Source organism: Enhydra lutris, unplaced genomic scaffold (genome assembly GCF_002288905.1).
Source record: "Enhydra lutris kenyoni isolate GAN:26980312 unplaced genomic scaffold, ASM228890v2 scaffoldscaffold76, whole genome shotgun sequence".
Classification (NCBI taxonomy): domain Eukaryota; kingdom Metazoa; phylum Chordata; class Mammalia; order Carnivora; family Mustelidae; genus Enhydra; species Enhydra lutris.
The window spans coordinates 3227958-3251082 of record NW_019154160.1 but is presented as its reverse complement, the minus strand read 5'-3'; the positions used below and the strand labels follow the sequence as shown (position 1 = coordinate 3251082).

General features: G+C 49.6%; 1 long non-coding RNA gene across 1 annotated transcript; it reads right to left on the bottom strand.

The window, feature by feature from the left end:
- Positions 1 to 1611: 1611 nt before the first annotated feature.
- On the bottom strand, positions 1612 to 23105 carry LOC111160493. Its single transcript, XR_002641488.1, has 3 exons — positions 22284 to 23105; positions 10000 to 10005; positions 1612 to 1622 (listed from the first exon to the last, which is right to left on the bottom strand). It is a non-coding gene; the product is annotated as an uncharacterized LOC111160493 (long non-coding RNA).
- Positions 23106 to 23125: the final 20 nt, after the last annotated feature.

The following is a 23125-nucleotide window of genomic DNA, read 5'->3' as shown; positions in this document are numbered from 1 at the left end:
GGGAGGGAAGGTTTCCAGTCAACTGGGAAGAGCATTTTGCCTCTGGCTCTGGGATTGACCTTGATGCCATCTCCAGAAGGCACAGAGTCTCCTGCTAAGGCAGGGGACGGAGAATAAGAGTGGTCATCTCCTGTTCTGGCTCAGGATTTCCAAATCTTCTCTGAAACCATCATTGAGATCGCATCTGCTTGGTTGAGGCTGTCTTCACTTCCTTTCCCTTGGAAATATCACCCAGAGCAACGTAGAGGTCCCAGGGCTGGTTCACAGGCGGGCCTCTGTTCAGGCCCACATTTCTGGGTATGTGAGATAATGCCGGCTTCTCCATCAGCTCAGAACTCTGGGTATTGAGGAAAGGCCACATCCAGGCAGAGGGGAGTCACCTGGGGAAGGCAGGTGGCCATGCAGACCTGTTGCCTCAAAACGGCATCAGGATTGGTGAGTTCACCACTATCCCCTGTCTGGCCCCGTCTTGCTGTCTCAGGGTCCAGGAACCACTTGGACTAGGGATGGGGCCTTGGCCTAACAAAAGTCCTTGGAAAATTAGGTGTACAGTTAGCATGCCGGTTTGAAATTTCAGAATGAGAAATGTAGCTTTTAGGGGGACCAGATGTTCACATCAGCCTGACGACCAACACTTTCTCTCCCTGTGGACAAGTTTTGGGGGACCTGAATATGAAAACATTGTTTGCTGAGAACAGAGCTAGAGGAGAACAGACGACTCCATATGATGTTGAGAGAATTTAAGGTACTTCAGATTTGCTTTAATCAGCTCTGATAGGAAAACACAGACATGGAAGAGACTACGATGGAGAAGAAATTTTTATATTTGATCCCTAGAAATAGGAGGCACGGCCCACCATTTAGGGTACACAGGGACGCACCAGGGTCCGTCAGGAGGTAGAGGGAGCAGGGAAAAGTGCAGGCAAGGGAGTTCACTGTGAGTTCTAGGAAGGAACATGGGAGCAGGCAAGGCAGGCTTGAGATTGGCTAGTTTGAATAAATTCAGGGGTCTGGGGCATAGAGACTGCCCCTAGTCATCTGATACCTGGTCCCAGGTGATTAGAGCCGGGGCTAGTGGCCTGAGTGTGAGAGCCCCATAGAGGAGGCGGTGGGAGCTTTGGGTTGTCTGTGAAAGGGGCTCTCCAAGACGAGTGGTTTGCCATCCTTAGCAACTGACTAACTCTAGGAGGGATAGCTAGTCCTTCCATGGTTACCAGGGCCCCAGGATGTCAAAGCGTAAGAATATTCAGCAAAAAGACACGATTAACACAATCTGTAATTATGTATGTGTACGTGCAGATCGTTAGAATGGTTAAAGGAGTCAACCAGGCATCCGTTAAATGGCTACGATGTTGGGCATATTACCCCGTCCCACTGGAGCTCAGAGTTTAGCATCAGTCTCTGAAAGCCCAGTAAGTCCACACCCCAAATAAGGATACACCTGATTTGGACGATCTGAGACTTCCTGTTGGCTAGACAGGCACTGCCAGCGTTTGATTCTCTGACTATCCCTTTTCCTGACTTTCTGTGCCCGTCCCACCCAGGTTCTAAAGGACACCCACAGTAGGCGGATGCGTCCAGTTAGGTCACAGACCACTGTCTCCGGCTAGGTAGCCTTTCACCTTCTTGCGAGTGGCCTTCACATAGCTCGGTTCCCACCAGTTCTGCGCCGATTTCATGATTTGAAGGGCATTTTCCCAAGAACCGTCGTCTTCAGGCAGATTTCATACATTCCAAGAAAGAAAAAAATTGGGGAGGGGTGATTTTTTTGTGCGTATATATGTCTTATATGTGATTTTGTAGGTAAAGATATCCCCGAATCTTATCAATTCCCACTGTCCTGGGAAACATCCCTTATCATGCTCCCCAAGTGTGGCTCTCAAGGTGTCTTCAAGGACCTCGGGCAGACCATCTGTGGCGGACCCAGTCCCCAAATCCTGAAGCACAATGGTCAGCACGATGCACGATGAAATATGGGCCTGATTTGGGCAATTTCCATCTCTCAGGTAGGTCCAGTTCTACCCTGTAGTTTTCAGCTCAGGATCTTGCAACGTGAAACCCAATTTTCAGTAGGAACACTGTTATAAAAGTCACACTCCAGGTCAATTTCCCCCAAATCCATTTCACTTTCTTAAGAAGATCCAGCTCTGGAGATGAGCAGCTTGTATGAGGGTTTGGAAATTATCTGAGAGATGAGGACACCAGTGTGCAGGAAAGCAGCCAGGGCAACAAGGCCATAGGCACAGAAACATCCGGAACCACATCAGGGAAGGCTCCATTCACAAAGGAAGGAGAGGTTCAAATTGGCCGCCGTGCCCAAAATCAGGGCGTGAGGATGTACAGATGGTGTGGCTTGCCCTAGCACAAGTAGGTAAGTCCCCTTCACCATTCCACCTACCGGCATCCGTGTTATTCCTTCCTGGTCCCCACTGCTTCCCCAAGACGACTGTTGCCGCTCTGGCCACCTGCTGGGCCGTGCTCAGAAGGGAGCCCGGGGAGAGGCTGCACACATAGCGATGGCTCCACAGCGGACACGGGATTCCACTCCCATGTGACTATCACTGGCCATGGAGTGGTCCACCGTGTGGGAGGACTTACTCTTGCGCTGAGTCCCAGGCCAAGCGTTTAAAATGCATTCGCTCTGCATTCTCCCGGCAACGCTCTGAAATAGGTGATTATTATCCCCATGTAGAGACGCAGGAACTGGGGCTCGGGGAACTCAGGAGCCCGTGGCAGAGCTGGGCTTTGAACCCTGCCTGTGTCAGCTCTTTGCCCCAGACGTGGGCAAATGTCTAAGAAGATAGTGGGGCCAATCTGGGCAGGACTTGGAGCTGTCCCTGCCCCTGGCAGCCGATGTGCCTGAGCTTGGAGTCTCTTTGTTGATACTGTGTATGGGGGCTTGGCCTCCTGCCCTCCTGCCGGGAGGGGCTGAGCCGAGAACTTGACTTTCTTCGGGTCTCCTGCCTGCAGCTTTGTCTCATTAGCTCACAAGTGCCACCTTGCCAATCCCGCTTTCTCTAGGGTCAGCCATTGGTTGTTTCAGGGACGTTGTTCTGGTCCTGGGCATAGAAAAGGCCACCAGCAGCAGCACCTGCCAAATCAGGAACGTGCCACTTTGCAGCACATGTCAGGGATCCGAGCTGCACACGGGCAGGAAACGGAGCTGGAGTGGGGGCCAGGAGGGATGAGTGCAGGTGGGGCCACGCACTCGGAGACCCCAAGGTGGTGTCATAGCTGATCCCATCGGACACCGACCTGAGCAGCAGGGGCCGTTATTGTCCCCACTTTACAGACAGGCACTTCCGATCCCCGGGACACAGGCAGGGACTCAAAGCCACTCAAATTAAAACACAGAATAGCTGGATTCTTTCAATCATGCCTGAGAGTCCAAGACAGGGAGGCAAGGTCAGGAGTGAGAACAAGAGCCAGGCTGGGGGGTCATGGAAAAGCAAACAGTAAAGCTGGAACCAAAAGCCAAGGGTCAGAGTTCAAAACCAGAGGACAGAGGAGGAGTCAGGCATGGTCCCCAGGGTGTGAGGATGAATGCTGGGACCACGTGGGAAGCCTGACCCTGGGCCTTCTGGCCACCTGCCTTTTAGGCAGAGCCATTCAATAGACTGATGTCTGGGAAGCAGACAGACCACCCACTGTGTGCTGGGATCAGCATGGAGTGGGTCTAAAGTCCGCTCAGGATGCTCTTCCTCTGGTTGTGGGTGTGGCCCCAAGAAGGAGGCCTTTTCTAGACTTGGAGGGGGACATTTCCAAATTCATGCAACGATGCTTCCCAGGCCAGCAGCAGCCCAAATGTCACTTCTTTTTTTTTTTTTTTTTAAAGATTTTATTTATTTATCTGACAGACAGAGATCACAAGTAGGCAGAGAGGCGGGCAGAGAGAGAGGGGGAAGCAGGCTCCCCACTGAGCAGAGAGCCCGATGCGGGGCTTGATCCCAGGACCCTGAGATCATGACCCAAGCCAAAGGCAGAGACTTAACCCACTGAGCCACCCAGGCGTCCCCAAATGTCACTTCTTGAATGGGACCCTCTCTTAGGACTTGGACCCCAAGTTATGCCCCTTTGCTGAGCTCCCAACCTTTGTCTGCCCTCCTTGTGCTAAATTGCTCTGGTTACTTGTGTGTAAGCCTCACCTTCCTAGCAGGTTGCCAATCTGGTTGACCTCTGCTGTCTTCCAGAATATTCAGCCCAGTCCCAGGCTCTCAGTCAGTATATAATGAGTATGGGGTTTTCCCACTGCCTTTTCTCTGAGACCTGTGGGTCTTCTGGAACTTCACAGATCTCCATCGACAAATGGAAAAGGACAAAGTCCATTTCCTCCCACCCTGCGATGATAATAGGATGATCAATAAGAGACTCTAAGAGCACTCCTGAGCCTGCTGGGAGATTTGACTCGGTGAGCTATTATGCTTGGCCAGACAGTTAAAGATACTCTGTCGTTTAATCTTTACCACAGGCCATGAATTTTGCACTACCGTACTCACTATACTGATGAGGAGCTGACAGTTCAGAGAGGTTAGGTGATTTGTCTAAAGGCAAACAGCAGAATTGGAACTCAAGTAGTTTACATCAAATAGTTTACACCAAAACCCATGTACGGGTCCTTTCCTTGTCTTTCCCATAAAGCATTATTATGTCAGTTCACAAGAAGTCTTTCATTGAACATCTAGCAAGTGCTAGGCACTGTCGGTTCAATGACAAATAAGATATGATCCCTACCCTTAAAATAATTTTGCCTACAGGGGCACCTGGGTGGCTCAGCCAATTAGGCATCTGCCTTTAGCTCAGGTCATGGTTCCAGCGTCCTGGGATCTAGCCCCATGTCAGGTTCCTTGGTCAGTTCCAGCGTCCTGGGATCTAGCCCCATGTCAGGTTCCTTGCTCAGCAGGGAGCCTGCCTCTCCCTCTCCCTCTGCTGTTTTCCCCTCTTGTGTTCTCTGGATCTCTTTCTCTGTCTGTCAAATAAATAAAAAAAATATTTAAAAAATTTGTTTGCCTATGGATTCAAGCCAAAAAGGATTGCGTGAGTGGAGATGCCATATTCGTGCGAGTGTCGGCAAGCGCACAGGTTAAGCATAGGAGCGTCTGGACGTTTCCCGTGCACTAACTGTCCACGACCCCTGACTAAAAACAAGCGGACTTGCCAGGGCCCTGCCAGTGTCAGGGACAGAGGTCCCCATGCCGCTCGAAGGGCACAGTCAGTGCTCATAGGCGGGTTCGGCAGACAGAAGCGCAGCCTGAACCGAGCAAGGCTCGCCCGGGGGTTTGCACCATTGTCTGGGAAAGCCGCCAGGGGTGGCTGCTGTGCTGAGAGCTGCCTGGGGGAGGGAAGACAGTGCTGAAGCCCCATCCTCCGGGCCCCAGGACCGGACCCCTTGGCCCTGTCATGCCTCAACACACAGGCCGCCTGCAAGGAGCGGGGAGTGAGGGGCCCCGCCTGGCGAGCCTGAGGCCTCACCAAGGGCCTGCTGCTTCCATGAACTGGAATCAAGGACAGCTCGGCCGCACGGCCTCTGAGGCCCGGGAGTTGTAACAATGAAGGAGCTCAGGTCGAGAAGATTCCTTCTTGCTTCTCAAAGCACGGCGCGGCTGCCTTTGGCTCCTGCGTTGGGCACCAGAGGAGAGGGCCGGAGAGACTGTGTTCCCAGGGGCGGGGTTCTCATCGGGGTGGGGGGCCAGGCGGGGTTCTCATCGGGGTGACGGGGGGGCAGTGTTTGTAGAGTGGCTCCTTGAGACATTTCCCATCCTTCCAAACGTCACCCAGGGAGTCGTCTCACAGAACAAACGGCAACTGCTCTTTTTGCAAGGTGGGTCAGACGATGGAGGAAGAAATCTGAGCCAGGATTTTAACTCGGGCAAAGGCCCTGGGAGGAGCGGTCAGCCTGTTGTCAAGTGTTTTATGGGGCCTGCGACGCTGGTTGCTAAGTGGTCGACCCCACAGAGCTTGGCCTGCTCCCTGTGGGCCGTTCTCACGACCTCTCAGAGCTCTGCAGAGACCTTGACAACTGGGACTTAGCCCACCGCCTGGGAGGGGAGCTCTGGAAGGGGGCCCGGTGGCAGAACATGTCTGTCCGGGAGGGGGTGACTGGGGGTGAACCCAGTGCGTCCCCTCTCTGGGAGGCCCGGGCGGGCTCTGCGCCTCGGGAGGCTCATCGGGACAGCTTCGCGGTTCTCCTGTGGGGCCAGGGAGTTTGGAGACTCCGCTGAGCCTCCCCATAAGCTCTGTTTTTAAAGTTCGCTCCCTTTCTCGGACGTGGTCCCATTCATCTGCTGCTGGAGGTTGGCCATGTGCCTTCCGGCCTTCAGGTGAATGAACAACAACTTGAAAGGGAGTGACCTTGAAGGGAAGGAGTGATTGGATGCAGCCACGGGCCAAGCTGGGGCAAGCTCTCCCCTGACCAGCGGACAGGTGTCTAGGCTGTGCAGCTGAGCACCCTACTCAACGCAGAACAGAATGGCGGTGGGGTTTAGGGGAGAAGCTCGGAAGAGAAAGTGGGTGTGGGGGGCATGCAGTGGTGAAGGGGGGGAGGACCCATGGCACAACCCTGGGAGCCTTAATTACCATACCACCAACTTCGTGGGGTGGGAGGGGAAACTCACAAGGCACGCAACTGACAATCAGTTCTTCCTTGACCTTGGGGGACTCAAGGTGCTGGCCTCACTCAGGAGGGTCCCTGGGAACTGCCCGCCTAGCTCCTACTCTTTGAGCTCCCCTCCGGCTTGCAGGAGAACACAGCCCGGCACGCAAGTACACACACAGTTCACAATGGCATCTGTAGGCTATGCACCAGTGCTCTCCTAGAGCGAGAGCATGCAAAGCCACCTGTGCACTTTTGAATTTTCTAGAAGATCCGGTAAAAAAGTAAAAGGAACAGGTAAAATTCATTTAATGATCTACTTTAGTAACTAAATACATGTATAGTATTATCATTTCAATAGGTAATCAAAATAAAAAATTAGCAGTGAGTGATCTCACATGTCTTTCCTGTGGTTAATGCTGGAAATCTCGCGTGTATTTTCCACAGCGCACTGCAATTTGAGCTCGTCTCTTTTCTAGTGCTCCAGAGCCATTGTGGCTTGTGGCCGTCCTGGTCCCAGCTGCAGACTGCAGCACAGATTGTCTGCTTTCCGCAAAAGCAGGCTCTGCAGGAGAAAAAAAACTCAGCAATCGAGGCAAGAAAGCTGGCTGTCCTCTGGCACTCGGTAGCTGTGTGACCTTGGGCAAGTCACCCTGGGATGAATATACCAGACAGTCCCTATGGTCCCACAACATCTCCCACTGCCCCCATAGGGTCACTGGTGGTCTTCCTGATAGGCCGTGAGCCCCTCAGACGGAGATCCTGTTAAGTGTGTGTGTGTGTGTGTGTGTGTGTGTGTGTGTGTGTGTGTTGTATTGAGGGGCAGTGTGGGGCAACCTTCCTGGACTCTGGAGAAGGTGACCATGAAATGATCAGAGCTGGTGAGTCCCAGGGGAAGTGGTGGGTTGAAGTACACCCCCCCAAACACACCCACCAAGAGAAACAGACTTCATCTAAAACATTCGAGAGCACTCCAGAAGCATTAAAGGACATGACAGAGCAAAAGGTAGTCCCAGCCACCTTTTGGGAGTCAACAGAATGGCGGGCGCTGTGGGTGGGGAGAAAGCAAGTCTGGCTACAGTGTGGCAGGCAGCTTCTCTGACATTTCCTCAGTTTCTCCTCTACGGTCGGTGAAGTCGCGGGCACATGGACTAGGCCCACGGGGGAGAGAGTTATAACTAAAATGCTATGATTCACTGAGGACTGGCCCTCAGGTGTGCCTGGGACAGCACCTGCTGGGAGGTGAGGCCAGGGACAGGGGGCATCAGTAAGCGGCGTGGGGTAGAAGCCAGGAGAGCTGACTTCTGATGCCTGCTGGCTCTCGCCCCTCCGACAGTTCCCTCTCTCATCTGCACCAGCTCCCTGCTTGCAGAATGAAAGGAGTGGGCCAAGAAGATACCGGGCTGCACCCATTCCCCCTAGGGCCCCAGTGCACCAGCTTCAGAACCCTCTAGAATGCCTCTTCTCCAGGCACAAAGAATGAGACAGGAGCTGTGTCTCTGGCTGCAGTTCCTCCAAGCACATGGCTCTATGTTTGTTGGGGATGGTTTTATAGGGTGAAGAAAATTATGGGAACTCTCATGGGTATGCTGGAAAGCGAGCATGATGGAGAGACTCCCATTACGGCTCATGTTGAGGCACTAATGGCACAACCACCAACTGACAAAGTGCCCCAATAATTGTCACTTGGCTTGTAAGAGGGAAGGCAGGCACCCAGAGCATGTGGTGAGGTCCAGAGTTCCATCCCAGAGAAGGAATCAGCTTTGTCACGGTAAGCATCAGGGTCAGCTGCCTGGATGTGGGATCACAAGGGTTAATACTCTGTGGTCATCTTAAATTCTTAATAATTTAAGGTTTGAGTTTGTGTGTCACAAATGTGGTCTGATGGGACAGTGCTGCGGCTTGCTTGACTCTGTGCCATCTTCCCCCTGATGCCTCCCTGAATGTGTCCCCAGACGCCGGCTCTCCTACCCTTGGGGCTCCTCCTCCGACCGGCGGCCACAATCATCTTCCTGCCCAAGACCTGAGCTTGGGTACTGAGAGGGTCATGGTTGGCCTTCAGTAAGGTAAGAGCCAGGGACCCAGTGTGGGTGAGCCTCCTGCTCTCCCCGGATCCAAATACTGAGCCTGTGCTGGCCGGGAGGTTGCAACTGCTTGGGGGTTGCTATGGGCTGGGGCAGGGTCCCTCACTGTGGTGGCTGGCAGAAGCCAGGGGGACCCTGCCGAGCCCTAGGGTGAGGTCCCCAGGAACCCGTGAGGGTCTGCACTCACCCAACAGATACACTGTGTCCAAGGAGGTGATGTTAAATAGCCAGTTGTAAATGTCACGGCAGGCAGGCAGTGAGAGAGAGAGAGAAGGAGGAAGCAGAGCAGTGTTACGTTCTAGTGTCTTTACCAGCACTGCCTCCCTGCTGCTGAACCAGGAGACCTGAGTCTTTACCTTGCCCCAGGCCTGCCAATTATAGAGCTAGCCCCGGGGAGCACCTGCCTTGGGACCTGAACCAACAAGGAAAGAAGTCACTAGGTCGAAATTTTTCCCCTTCCTTTCTCTTGGTGCACAAAATTGGGCTGACAACACTTCTAAGTTCAAGGCAAACTTAGATCCATAGAAGGTTCCTCTTTTGCTTTTTCGGTTTAATTTTCTCCCTTTAGCCCCTGTCTTCAGTCCCTCCCACCTGTACGTTACATTCACTTTCATGAGGTTCATAGAGGTCTTTCCTGTCCAAACTCCAGACGTTAATTTATGCATATTTATGTTGATAAAAATATACTTTGTTGCTTCGTGGTATGTTTGTTTCAAATTATATCTAAATGGCATCGAGTTCTATCTAAATTCTCCTCCTTTTCCTTACTTTTGCACTCACCATGATGCTTTGGAGGCCTAATGGTTCGCTCTCTGCAGACCTAGTTTACACCTAGTTTGTGCTGCAGGGAGTCTCCCCATGGACACAAAATTATGTCTTATTTTCCCTGCTAGGGATGCATGCCTAGGTCTTACCCCGCACTTGATTGTCAAAGCCACACCATGACGAATATGCCCAAACATGTTTCCTTCTGCATAAACGTGAAAATTTTCTTGGTATACATGTAATATATACACATGAGAAAAAAATGGATAGTATGGTTTTTCTTTCCCAAATGTCACTAAACACTGCCTGGCTGCCTTCCAAATAGCCACACTCGTTCCCGCCTCCAACCAGCAATGCCCGAGCATTCTGGCCCCTCCCACAACCTCAGCACCAATGGCTATCAGGCAACTTTTGCTTTCTGGCCAATCAGAGTGGGTCATTTTATTTCTCTGTAAGTGTCATTTGTATTTTTCTGATTGCTGGCGAGGCTGAGAGTCTCTCCATATATTCATCAGACCTGGAATCCCCCCTTCCATGACATGCCTACCCACTCACATACACTGACTGCTTTTCTATTTTATCTATCCTCCTTCCCCGGATAATTTGCAAGAGCTCTTCACATATTCTAAATACTAACATCTATTGGTTATAGAAAATGGATACAGTTTATCCCAGAAGTATTTTCACCCATTTGTTAACTTGGCTTCGGATGCTAGTTATTGAATGGAAATCTTGACTTTTGATTTAGTGAAGTCAATTAGATTTTTCTCTTCTGGTGTATCCTTTCTGGACGCTGCTTACTAAAGCCTTTTCCAATCAAGGTTACAAACATAATCTCCTACCATCTGGATAGAACAAGTGGGAGCGAGCATCAAAGAACCAATTGAGAGAGAGTCTGGGAGCTGGAAAATCCACCAGCCTGAACGTCTGAGAGCTGATTCCAGGAGCAGCCTGGAATGCGGCAATCAGACCGTCCTGCATGCCATTCCTCTACACGGTATGAATTCCTGGGTAGAGATGACTCCTCATCCTCAGCCGCATTTGTAACCAGTTCTTTGACCCTTTGGCTTCTATGCTGCTGTTCTTCGATGGATTTGGCACTGGACGTGAGGCCAAGGGAAATCCTGGGCCTGTCCACCCCCTCTGCACGCACACACACAAGCACACACACAAAAGGGCGCCTATGATCCCTTGAGGGCCGCTCAGTCCCTGGCAGAGGCTGGAATGTCACTGCGTGTTCTTCATCCTTCTGACTTTTGAGGACAGCAGCCACTGGGATTGGCGGATCTGCAACGACACAGCCATGAATTTCAGTCATGCTCATTTCAGCACCACGAAAGGAGGCCCAGCCAGGAATTATTGCACTATTGACGGTGACAGTGACCACAGAGTTCTCCTCCTCCCGGCGTTGAGCTTGTCTCCTTTGAGTAAGCAAGCGCGAAAGCTGTCAGCAAAGAAAACCAAACGAAGGCAACCTCTGAGTGTCCCAGCTGGGGGGCCGTGTACTTCCCGCGGCCTTTCTGAGCTGGACACTCACTGACCTACACCCTCCCTCCTTTAAAGACACTGAGACACCTTGAGGCTAAGTAGCTAGTCCCTGGTCACACAGCTCATGAGAGCTGGAATCCAGAATTGGACCCCAGGCTGTCCGCCACCGGATGTCCTAAGGAGGGGCCTCTTGGACAAGCCCTGTGTGGAAAGGAGCCCATAGGGGAATGTATACAACTTTCCAGAACTCAAGTGTGTCCCTGGCAGCGGTATCAGAATAAGGGGACTCTCAGGATAAATTTTGGCATTTGTCACCCATGAATGGGTGTACCACATTCACAAACGTGAACTAGACTCCTCCTCTGTGTCAGGTAATGGGCTAATTGTAAGGGATAGAAAAATGTGTCTGAGTGGGCAACAGGCACTCGTGAAGTGTTTGTTGAAGAATGAATGACTGAGAGAGTAACTGAATACGTGAAAAACAAATATCTCTTGCAGGTAGGTTGGACAGGTGAGTGATGCCATTGCAGGGCACCTGCCAGGGGAAAGGCACTGAGGTCATGCCCAGATGCTGTGGCTGTGATGTCTGGAGAGGGATGGGGGCAGGAGAGTTCACATGCAAAGTCATTCCCAAGCACGATTTTGAAGGATGTGAGGTCATCGGGTGGAGAAGATGAGAAGGCATCTGGTGATGCACGAGGTGTCTGGTGGGGTGGGGTTGGGAAGCCGGTGGGCCTGTGAGGAGGGAGTGGGCAGAGTGGGGTCTGTGCTGCTGGAGAGGTCAGGTGAAGGGGGCGAGGCTTCTGGGACACAGGGTAGCATTTCAATCAGGGGCTCGGCAGGGGAAGAAGAATGTTTCACAATGCCCGGCTCCCTGCAGAGTGTTGTGAGGTCAAGGGCGAGGGCCAAGAGCAGAAGACCACTCAGATTAGGGGTGGTGAGGACCTGGGAGAAAGGGTGGAACCTGGAGGCATTTAGGATATGGGAACTGCCACCACCAACACAGAGTATCTTGGCGATGGAGTCCATGTAGCCAGGGAGGAGGAGCTGTGACCCAGGCTGACCCCCGACCCCTGGCCTGGGTCCGGGGTGGATGGCCATTACCCACAGAGATGGAGACCAGGACGCAGGGCGCCAGCTGTTCGGGAAGGCGGGAGAGGACGGTGTTGGGTCTGCTACTTAGCCCTGACTCCGACCCTTCAACACGGGGCTCTGAAGTAGCTCGGGTAGTGCCCCTCCCCTCCGCCCCTTTCCTGTGCTCCACCTGCTCTGGGGGAAAGCTGACCCCAGGCCCAAGTTTCAGGGGTGCTTTGAAAGGCTTCCCTCAATCCCCGCCTGCTGTGATTGGTTCAGAGATGAGGGTGTGGCCCAAGCTGCCCAATCAGAGTGACCCTTGGGGTCTCCCTGGGTATTCTTGGGGCAGAGATACTCTCTCTCTCCCTGGAAGTGAAGAAACAAGCAGGCCACCCAGGGACGCTGGAGCAGCCACCGCGGGAGCAGGGACATGGAAGACCCGGGGTCTTGGGCTCATCTCTGTGCCACCAGATGAAACCCACTCGGAAGCCTGTTTGACCTCGATTCTCTGTTCTGCAAGCCCCAGATTCTCCTAGGGTTCAAATCTGTTTGAATTGGGTTTCTGTTAATTACACCTGAAAGCTTACTAATTGACACAGAAGAACAGACTTCTGGTTTGGGACTCTCGGGCTCCGAGAGGGAATTGAAACAGAGCCGGGGTGATCTAAGCCAAGGTTCCGCTACAGGTAAGAGAAGCCGCACTCTCTCCCGAAAGCTGAAGGTGGTTTGTCTAAGTGACTCCCAAAGCATGGCAGGCTGTGACAGCTGGCTCGAGGCGATGACCCCAGGAGGACTGGCCACAGGAGAGGGGCAGGGAAGGGTGGGAAGCAGTGGTCAGAGAAGCAGCATGACCCAGGGTCCTGGAGAAGGTCTGGAAATATGAGAAGTTTTCAAACTGCCCTGTGCCAGGGGCTGGCGTGTAGGAAATCTGTAATAAAAGGTGACCATCGTTATTAAAAATAAATGTCCCAGGGCACCTTATGGGCTGAGTCAGTAGAGGGAGCGACTTTTGATTCTGGGGTCGTGAGTTCAAGCCCCATGTAGGGTGTAGAGATTACTTAAATAAATAAAAACTTTTAAAAAAGGTCTAATTTTGGGGGGATCTGGTAGGCCACTGGTGGTCACTGAGGCCGTCAGGGTCAGGGGCCGTGGTGGCAATGGAAATGAATACTTGGCATCCCAGGGGCATACAGACAGCGTGTAGACAGTGGGGGCAGCCTCCCATGAAATTAAGATATATGCAGATTTAAAAAGGAGAGAAAGAAGACAGTAGTTAGTAAGAGTTTCTCAAGATGTGCGAAGGCAAGCAACGGGTCCAGGCGGCCTTAGAGATGAAGGTATGAGAGGTGGGGGTTCAGGCAGAAGGCAAGAGCCTGGGGGCTTTTGGGGTGCTGGCCTTTTTGGGGACGAGGACCCACTCATCTGGGAAAAGGGACGAGAGAGTCAAAAGAGCAAGGTGCGCAGCAGAGGCTGACAGGCAGAGGGAGGGAAGCAAAGATGGAGAAGGGGCATCCGAGCGTAGGGTTTCAAGGGCAGAGGGGGAGAGGGAAGACAAGACAGGGAGTGTGGCCTTGGCGGTGGGTGGTTGCAGCTGGGCGGCAAGAGGGTGTGCATGTCCCGGGAGACAGAGGCAAAGACCCATCCTCCACGTGCCCACCCCAATACGCAAATGCCCACGCACCTTCCCTCCATCCTCCCAGAATGCACCTGTTTGCCCGTCTCTCCTCTTACCTCCTTCCCATGCTCACGAAGAGCAAAATTACACGCAATTTCCATTTAGTTAAAAAAATGACCAAGGGGACAGAAGGGCCATTGAGAAAATGACATATTGCTTTGAGTACTTGGTTGGGTGTTAGAGAATGTGTTCTGAGGGACTGTTGCCCTACTGACACTCGGGGTCCCGTATGTCTGACAATACTCTGTATTTAGGGTCTCCGTGTGCAGAGGCAGGCACAGAGCGCAGACACAGGAGACACACCCTGAGTGAGGAGAAGAGGCCTGACGGTCTCCCCTCTGAGCGGTCCGGAGCTCATGCTGGCTGCTCGACCACAGGTGGTTTTCACCCCGCCACCCAGCACATTCTCTGGGACGAGGTCACCATTTGCCATAAAGGCAGCGAGGCTAAACCCGCTCCTGACCATGCTCTGCTCTCCCCTTCCAAAGTCTGGAGAATCAGCCTCAAAGCCAATGGCGTTTAGCCCCCAACCACACAGAAGTGCTAGCTTCCACCTGCAGGGGTGGATAAAACCAGGAGCTCCTCCCTAGGAAGGGAACTCTGTCTCCAATCCTCCCCACACCCAGATATTCAGATATCCTCCTGCCATTGCCCTGACCATGGACTCTGGTTACGGGCAGGCAGTCTCGGCTCCTTCCAGCAGAAGTGAGTCCACGGTAGAAGCTCAGAAGCTTCTAGCCGGAGCTACAGCATGCGCGATTGTGCTGACCCGGCCCCACACAGCGTAGACACCATTGCGGCACCTTCCACAGAGCAGCACAAATAGGAAACAGCCTACTTGTTGTTTCCTGGGCTTGGGAGAGACGCAGGGGCTGGAAAACGGGTTCTGGATACTCACAGGGGCCAGGCACAGGCCTCTAGATGGCTTCTGTCTTGCCAGTTTTAAAAATTGAAAACTTGGAGCAGGGGGAAATGTTTTCACTGCCAGGGCTGGGAGAGTGAGCTGGTCCCTGGCCCGGGAGGCGCGTCGTTGGGTCCCTCTCTGTTCTTGGCTCTGAGGATGCTCTAGCCAGCTCTGCCCTGGGGCACTTAGCAGGAAGTCCCAAGCCCAGTCTCCGCTGATGACCTCGGTTTTCGAGGATTAAGAGGGAGGACCCAATTAGCCTTTTCAGAACTACCAATGAACCTTTCCAGGTTTCAGAACTGCCATGACTTTTCCAGGGGAAGGTGCTCACGAGTGAGCCAATGTGAAGTCCCCAGTGGCTCTGAATGGAGGTGCGTGGCCTTGACCCAACGTAGTTCAGAAGCACAGAGTCCATCTGCCTTTCTCTCCGGGCTCTTTCCGCCTGCATGCGAGGCTGAGCTGGGCACTCATCCTTCTGAAGAATGAGGAACTGAGCAGTGCTCCTCGCCCCTCTGGAATAGTGACGTGGGGTGACGGAGAGTCTTGAATCTGACCTGTTCTGCATCTGTGACTTGATTACACTCAAGTGTTCCCTGGCTGGGGTGAAAATTAGTGTGGGGGTTGGGCCCTGAGCAGGTCCAATAGGGTTCAGTTTATGATTAAAGCAGTATTGAAAAGTGAGGGTTTCCCCAATAATTCCTCACCTCAGAGGTATCCCATGATGCTTCCTTCTTCTTACCTTTCAGTCTTGATGGTCCTAAGTCGATGGAGATTAATCAGATCTGGAAGACGGATATCCTGACCCCAAATACAATCAGTGCCCGAAATTCACAAACACGACCCTTCCTTCGACATGGCTGACGAACAAGCCAGGGCAGGCCACGTTACAGTTTGGGTGTCGCCTGAGTTCCCCAGCCCTTGACCCATCTATCCAGGATGCAGTCGTCCTTTTCATAGAGTGAGGATTTGAAGGTTTTGGTCCCTTGGTGATTCTTTCTTCCAATCAGTACCAGAGACTTCTCCTAATGGTCTATTTATTTCGAAGAATTTTCTTGTCCATGGTTTTCAGGCTCCTCCAGCACCCCTAAAGCTATCTGTCTTTAATCCCCTCCCCTGCTGCCCTGGTGTCTGATCTCACTCTTCAGCTCACCCCACCTCACTGTCCTGCCAGATGCTCCAACTACAGAGCTAACTGTGAAAATTTAGGCCCTGGAGCAAACATTTCAGAAGTGTTCTTCCTCTTCTACACATTAATTACCAAATTAATCACTCTTCAGGGAGAAGGGCTCCTTTTTTTCCTCTGTTGCTTCTCCTGCGGGCTCCAGAGGCAAGTTTCTGGGATGATGTGTCTTCTCTCTGAATATACGGCAATTGATCAAAGTCCGGCTTCCCTTGAGCATTCAAAGACCACGTCGCTGGTGTTCTTAGATTTTCCTGCCTTGTTCCAACCACCTCTATTTTGGGGGAGTTTAAGTTTTTTTGGTTTCTTGGTGCTTATCCACACCTCAAGGCCCTGCAGACTGAGTCCTTCAGGTCCCTATTCCTATCCTTCATTTTTAATTGTGATGAAATGCGCGTGACACTACGTGTACCGTCTTAACCATTTTTAAAGGTACAGTGCAGCAGTACCAAGCACATTCACACTGTACACCACCATCACACCATCCATCCACAGAGCTCTGTTTATCTTCCCAAACTCCCCTAACTCTGTCCCCGTTAAATAACAGCTTCCTCTTTCTCCTCCCTCAGCCCTGGCAACCACCATTCTACTTTCCATCTCTGTGACGTTGACTATTATAAGGACCCCGTGTACCGGGGATCATAGAGGATTTGTCCCTTTGTATCTGGTTTATTTTACCCCGCATGATGTCCTCAAGTTTGTCCGTGTTGCGGCAAGTGTAGGAATTTCCTCCCTTTTTAAGGTAGAATAAAATTCCATTGTGTGGATAGATCATGTTTTGCTTATCCGCTCATCCATCCATGGACACTTGCATTGTTTCCGTCTTTGGGCTACTGTCAATATTGCAGCTGCAAACATGCGTGTGCAAATATCTGTTCAAGTTCCTGCTTTCAGTTTTTCGGGGGGTAATGACCAGAAGTGGAGTTGCTGGGTCAAATGCTCATTCTAGGTTGAATTTTTTAGGAAGGGCCAAACTGTTTTCCACAGTGGCTGCACCATTTCCCATTCTTGTCAACAACACGAGAGTTCCATTTTCTTCCCATCGTTGCCAACACTCGTTCCAAGTGTCCATTCCTTTATAATACGATTCATCACAAGGCAAAACTCTGGAGGAACAAGGCCATGTACGATGAAGTCTCGGAGAAGAATAAAGGCAACGGGTTTCTACAAGAGCTAAGGGTTACTGCAGGAAGGGTGAGGAGTCAAGATTTCCAAGCAAGAATATTGAAAATGGTCATTTATACTGGAAAAAATCCTTTATAAATAAAATATACATCTATAAGTGTGATGTTCACATCCATTAATAGAACGTATTTATGTGGTAGAATGAAGTTCATGTACCCAAATTTGTTCTTTGGACAAAAGAAGGGAGGATTCTTATAGACATCTTTCCACATGTGGCTATGTTAGTGGATAGTATTTAAGCAATATAATCTTGCATTTGGAAATCAGTCAAGGGCAGGAATGATCCTCATACAAATGATGAGACTGTAGACAATTAGGGCAGCCAAGTTTAGTTCGGTTGTACATTTCAGGGCAAATCAGTGAAGAGGCTCTTGCTTTGAAAGAACAGAACAAGATCTGTTAAATTAGGGAGAGACACTTGATTTCAGAGCTCATCTCAATGGGATCAGTATAAACAGTGTGGCCCCATACACACCAGTCTCTTTACCTGGGTCCCCACCAAGCCTCCACTTTGCCCAGCCACTCAGAAATGAAATGGTTTGAGGACAATGTTGGCTGAGCAATGGCCTTCAGATAGTTCAACAGTAGCAAAAAAAAAAAAAAAAATAGAATCAAGTGGGAGTTGGGGGGGCTAAGCCCAACTGGCTTCAGTGCCCTGCTGAAGGCAAGTGCCTCTTCCTCTCCGGAATAGTGCTATTTGAGTTCTTAAGTACTTAATTTAAAGGGATAAAGAATGCTCAGCCTTGGAATTCTGGAGTCATGGAAGTGGGGACTCTGAGTCTCTGCCTGCTGTTTGGCAAGCCCTCAGCCCAGATGGGGTTCCATAATGACTGCTACAAGGGGTCTAATCAGATCCTAGAAGAGCACATGACTGTCATGTTTAATTAATCCCAATTTAATGGAGCATTCAGCGAGGTCCCTCTTGGCTTCCTATCACTGATCACGGTTGCGGAGAAGAGGGACCAGAACCCAGTGGCCCAAACCCTATTTCTGTGATGTGCAGTGATAGAGGAGACCGCTGGGGTCTGAAATCTCCATCTGCAGGTGTGTATTTGTAGCCATACTCTCTCTGACGCAGCCCTGTTTCAGCTGAGACAGATAATGAACTGAAAGGCTGCAACTGGGAATGCCCCTCGAGCACCGGCTCCACCATGATTTTGCTGCATGTGAGGAGGCCAAGAGAGCAGCGGAATTTTCAGACAACAAAATCACCAGTGCCTAACCGTCCGATCGATGGGTTATCGATGACCAGGATATAGGTAATCTAACCCTTAATTTTGTTCTTTAATAACTCAGCTCTAGTTTATCAGCAAAAGGACATTTGCATGTCAAGGGAGCTGACGATTTTTTTATTTGCTCTTCTGAAAACCCGAGCTGCTCTGCACATTGTAGGCAGGTCTCTGGTATTATGGATGAGAACCAGAGGCTGGTGTGCTTCTGGGTCTGCAAACAGCTGTACCAAAACCTTGAGTGTAAGGATTTAAGAGGGCAGTGCCTTTTCAGATATTAAGATAAACTGGAAGGGTTTAAAGGATTTTTTTATTTTTATTTTTACCCCCAAATATTTTTTTATTTTTTACCCCCAAATCTTCCATGTTAAAAATGCAAGAATGTCACCTTTGGGGGTGACGATTTAAGCCTTTTTAAAAATTCATAAAAAGACTTTTCTTTGTGCTTAAGCTTCTGCCTAATTCCTATTGTTGAGAAGCCAGGAAGCTTGGTCTTTGGGTTAATTTGGAGGTCACAGGTCAGAAACCCAACCCATGCCTTGGATTTGGGCAGGTTTCTTGCCATTTTCCATCCCGTGGAGCATAAACAAACACATTTACCTCCCACCTGCCTCTAAGCAGGTGTTGAATGAAACCCAGTCAACTCTATTTACTTTCTTTTCCGCTACTGAGTAGCATGCCTGAACACTAGATCTAGGGGAGTGGTTTTAAATTTTTAAGCCCCAAATCCACAAGCACTCAAGAGACCTGCAATTTACCCTTGACAATAATTCCAAGGTGCAAATGTAAAAATCTGTATCACTTCCTTTGGTTCCTCTCCCATCCCCAACTTGGAAATTCTCAAGGACATACATTGGCTTGACCTCAGCAGATCTGAGATTATCTCATAATCTCCAGAAGCTGGGACTTTCCTCTTACAAGTTTTGCCCAAAAATATTTCATGATGACTCCAGTGGTGGGGATGGCAGCTGTAAAGATGGCGGCTTGTTTGTAGTGACATGCCCTCCACCTGGTTGGGAACAAAAGTTGGGTTGACTCTATAAAGGTCTATGTCCACAGTTTCTCCAAAACTAAGGAATTCATGGCTGGTCAGTCTAAATTTGATGTCCACACTCACTCTAAACCACAATTCCAGGTTTCTCAGGCTCATATTTTTATACCAGGAGCAAGTCATTTTAATATCCCCATATTCCAATATTAACCAGTTATAGCTCTTCATGAAGAAGTCATCAAGAGTATTATTCTTACTGTCTTTTTATAGATATCTCTTTGAATCTATAGATAGGAAGCCATAGTTTTATGGTTCTGAGTTTGATGAAGGCTTTGGCTATTGATAGATAATCAATTTCTGCATTTTAATGGGCTAGCAGAACAACAAGACTCCTGGCATTTCAAAGGAGAATTGTGAGGTCAGCAAAAGCAGGCCTGGGATTATCCCCCTCGCAAATTTAACTTGTATTTTTAATGATGAACCTGCTCCTTGATACGAATAGCAGGATGGAAGCCTCTAAAATACAAATTAACTCTGTCACATAGTTGACTGGCCTTAATACACAATAGATTACTCCATATGGTTGGGAAAAAAAACCTGCTGAATGTTAATTATTCCAAAGTAAAAAATAATTCTAGTGGATATATTCCAATGTTTAGTTTGTACTCGGTGAACGTTCCAGAAAGTCAAAGTGTTTCGTCGGTGAAGGGTACATTTTGTAACCAACAGTGTTCACTAGGATGCCAAGTTGCACAAAACCACATGTACTAGAGGTGTGTGAGGAGATTTTTCTATGGCCTGGCTGTTGACTGGAAGCGTGCCTTTGGAAAAACTTGAACCAACATCATTCTGGCCATTCTTTGGCACGACCCTTTAGGGGTGGACTTGAGAGATGATTTAATCTTTTGCCAGTGTAGACTGAGAAGTATGTCTTCAAAGCAAAACCTTCTGGTTTTGTCTGCAGGTACACGTTAGGAAGGTGGGATGGTTCTCCATTCAGCTAGGTTTTGGTCAGGTTCCTCTTTTCTCTAAACAACATTTCTGTCTGCTTCATGCCCTCTATAGCGCACGCATCCACTGCTGGTCAGTGACGCTCTCAGGCTCTTGCCAAGGACCACCCGTTGGTAAGCTTTTATTGAAGGTTGGCCAGATCTATGGAAAATTCTCTGATGAACATGGTGCCCATCCTTCCTTCTGATGTTTAGGGCTTATCCCTGAATCAAAACTTTCCCTTCTGTCTCCAACCCATCAGCAGTTCCGTGGGGTCTATCTTTTGAGTGTGACCCACTTATTTTCCTCCACCTGTCCCACCTCACTGTAGCTGTGATTGCCCACCTCTCCCTGGAACTGATCTCACATTTTCTAAAAAAATTTTTTATTAGTTTGGAGAGAAAGGGAGAGAGTGAGTGAGCACAGGGGTATGGGCACAGGGAGAGAATCTCCAGGAGACTGGCCATGGCGGGGGAGCCCGACATGGAGCTCGATCTTGCGACCCCGAGATCATGACCCGAGGTGAAACCAACAATCGGTCATTCAACCAACTGAACCACCAAGAGGCCCCTGGTCTCTCTTTTCTACTCTTTCTCTTATCCCAAGGGTCACTCAGCTATGCTGGTCGGTGGCCTGAAAGCTAAGAGTGGAATGATCTTCCAGCTTTCCTGGGTAACCAGAATTTAAAAATATTAAAAATACTAAAATATAAAGAGACTAAATATTTACTATGTGTCCCCACGCAGAAGTTTGCAGATACCTGTCCTAGGTGGTCCTTTCTCCTTCAGAGGTCCAAATAGTCACCCACTCCATCCATTCATTCATTCATTCATTTTCTTAATAGTCTAAAAATACAGATCTTATTTTGCACTTTCCTGCTTTAACAGTCTCCTTTTGACTTAGAACAAAATCCAGACTCTACCATAGCTTGTAATTCTTTGCTGATCTGGCTTTACCTATCTAACATGTCCCTATCATTTCCCCATTACTACCTATGTTCTGTGCATCCTGACTTTCTACAGCCTCAGGGCCCTTGAACTCTGTGGCCCCTCTATCCAGAATATTCTTCCCCCAGCTTCTCATGGCTGGCTTTCTTTCCACCTTCGAAATCTCCCACCCATAGGCGACTCCCCTGAGCACACTATGTCTCAATCCCTGATCTGTGTAGAGGGAGTACATCTAATAATTATCCCACAGGCTGCTGTGCAGACATCAAAAGGGCCAGAACGGTGCCTGGCACATAGGACCCACCCAAACAATGTCAGCTGTTATAATGATTATTGAAGGAATCCATCCCAGACACTCTATATCTCTGCCTCTCACATTTTGAAATAATCTTATGTCCGTCCCCCCATATAGACTGCATACGCCTGGCAGACGGACCCCGCTGGGTCTTAACTCCTGTTGCTTAGCTCTTGGGCTCCTGGCACAGTGCCTGGCACACAGTGACAGGGAAGGGAGGGGGTGGAGAAGGACTCTCTGTGGTTCACAATGTCCTGACTCCCTGAAACACTGCCTTCACTAGAGGCATTTTGGAAGCACATCTCAAGAAACAGCCTTAGGAAGCCTATTTGTACATCAGAGGAATGTTAAGAATATTTTTACTATACCTGTTAGGTGCAGCCCACAAAGGACATCCCTTGTAGGGTAAGTTCTAGAAATCACTTTCCTTCCTCCAAATTCTTGGTAAAACTTCTGTTCTCGGAAGGTTGAAAACTTTGTACCTTATGGGGCTCCCTTCCCACTTGGGCCCACCTTCCGCGTCTTCTTCGTTCTACGTTTGATTCAAATGTATAGTTTATCTCTTCCCGATTATTTTTCTAATTCTTACTCTTTTTGCCTTCTGTATTTTCTTGTAAGCAACACCCAAATTCCTGGCTGGGGTAAATCATTTAACTTGAGCCTCAGTTTCCTGAGTTGTAAGCAGGGAAATCCCGCTGGTGAAACGCACAGAGAGAAGTGTGTGGACACGAGTTACTCTTTCCTTCGAATGAGTCTGCGATTTGGTTAGAAGGTGGCGAAGCAGGAATCAGGATTAAGACGCTAAATGACCCCAAACGCACTCTCATACACTCCGGTCACTGACACAGAGATGCTACAGATCTACATTCACCTGACGACACCGTGACTGATGTGGCCTCTTTTGAACATTTATTAAAAAAGCAAAATGTATGTTCATCTCAAATAGAACAGTTAAAAATGATAAAGCAATACAAAGGACTTGTTACTAGCAGCATCCAGTTGTTAGAATCTCCCGCCCTGCCTCTGCTCTGTTAGGGGCAAGCTCGGCCGTCCAAAGCTTGCTGCTGCCTACACCTCCCTCGTTGTAGTGCGGGTCAAACCAAAGTTTATAAAATTAACAATTTAAGGTTAAATAAGCTTAAATAAGGGCGTTAAATACAAGACACTTCCTCAGAGCTTCTGTACAAAGATAAACAAATTTGGCATTGTATACATGGGATTCTGCTGGCTCCCCGCCAACGGGAGGTTCTAGGAGGTTCTAGGACGTAAGCAGGCGTGCGCTACTCTCAGCAGAGCGTTAACTATACACAGTGAACTAAGAGTCGAAGGGCTGCTTACTGAGCCATATACAAGGCATATGTATCTTTTTTTTTTTTTAAACTCAGAACACTTTTAATATTCAGGCACCGTTTGCTCCTGCAAATAAATAAGTCTCTAAACGAACTGCATTCAAACTAGTGTTAAAGACATCAGTGTTTCGTTTTGTTTTAATTTTCCCCACACGGCTTCTCCAGCTAGTTCCTATGTCTCTTTCTTATTGCTATGATAATGTGGCTGAGAAATAAAACTACTGTACATCCAAAAAAATAGAGCACCTTTAACATTAAAGTATATGTCTGACTATCCGTCTCCGGGTTTATCTTACAATACTAAAGCCCCGACTGTGGTCAGTTGCTTTCACCATGGCTACCGGGTCACCTGATGCGCCGGACGCGGAGCCCCGCTCTCT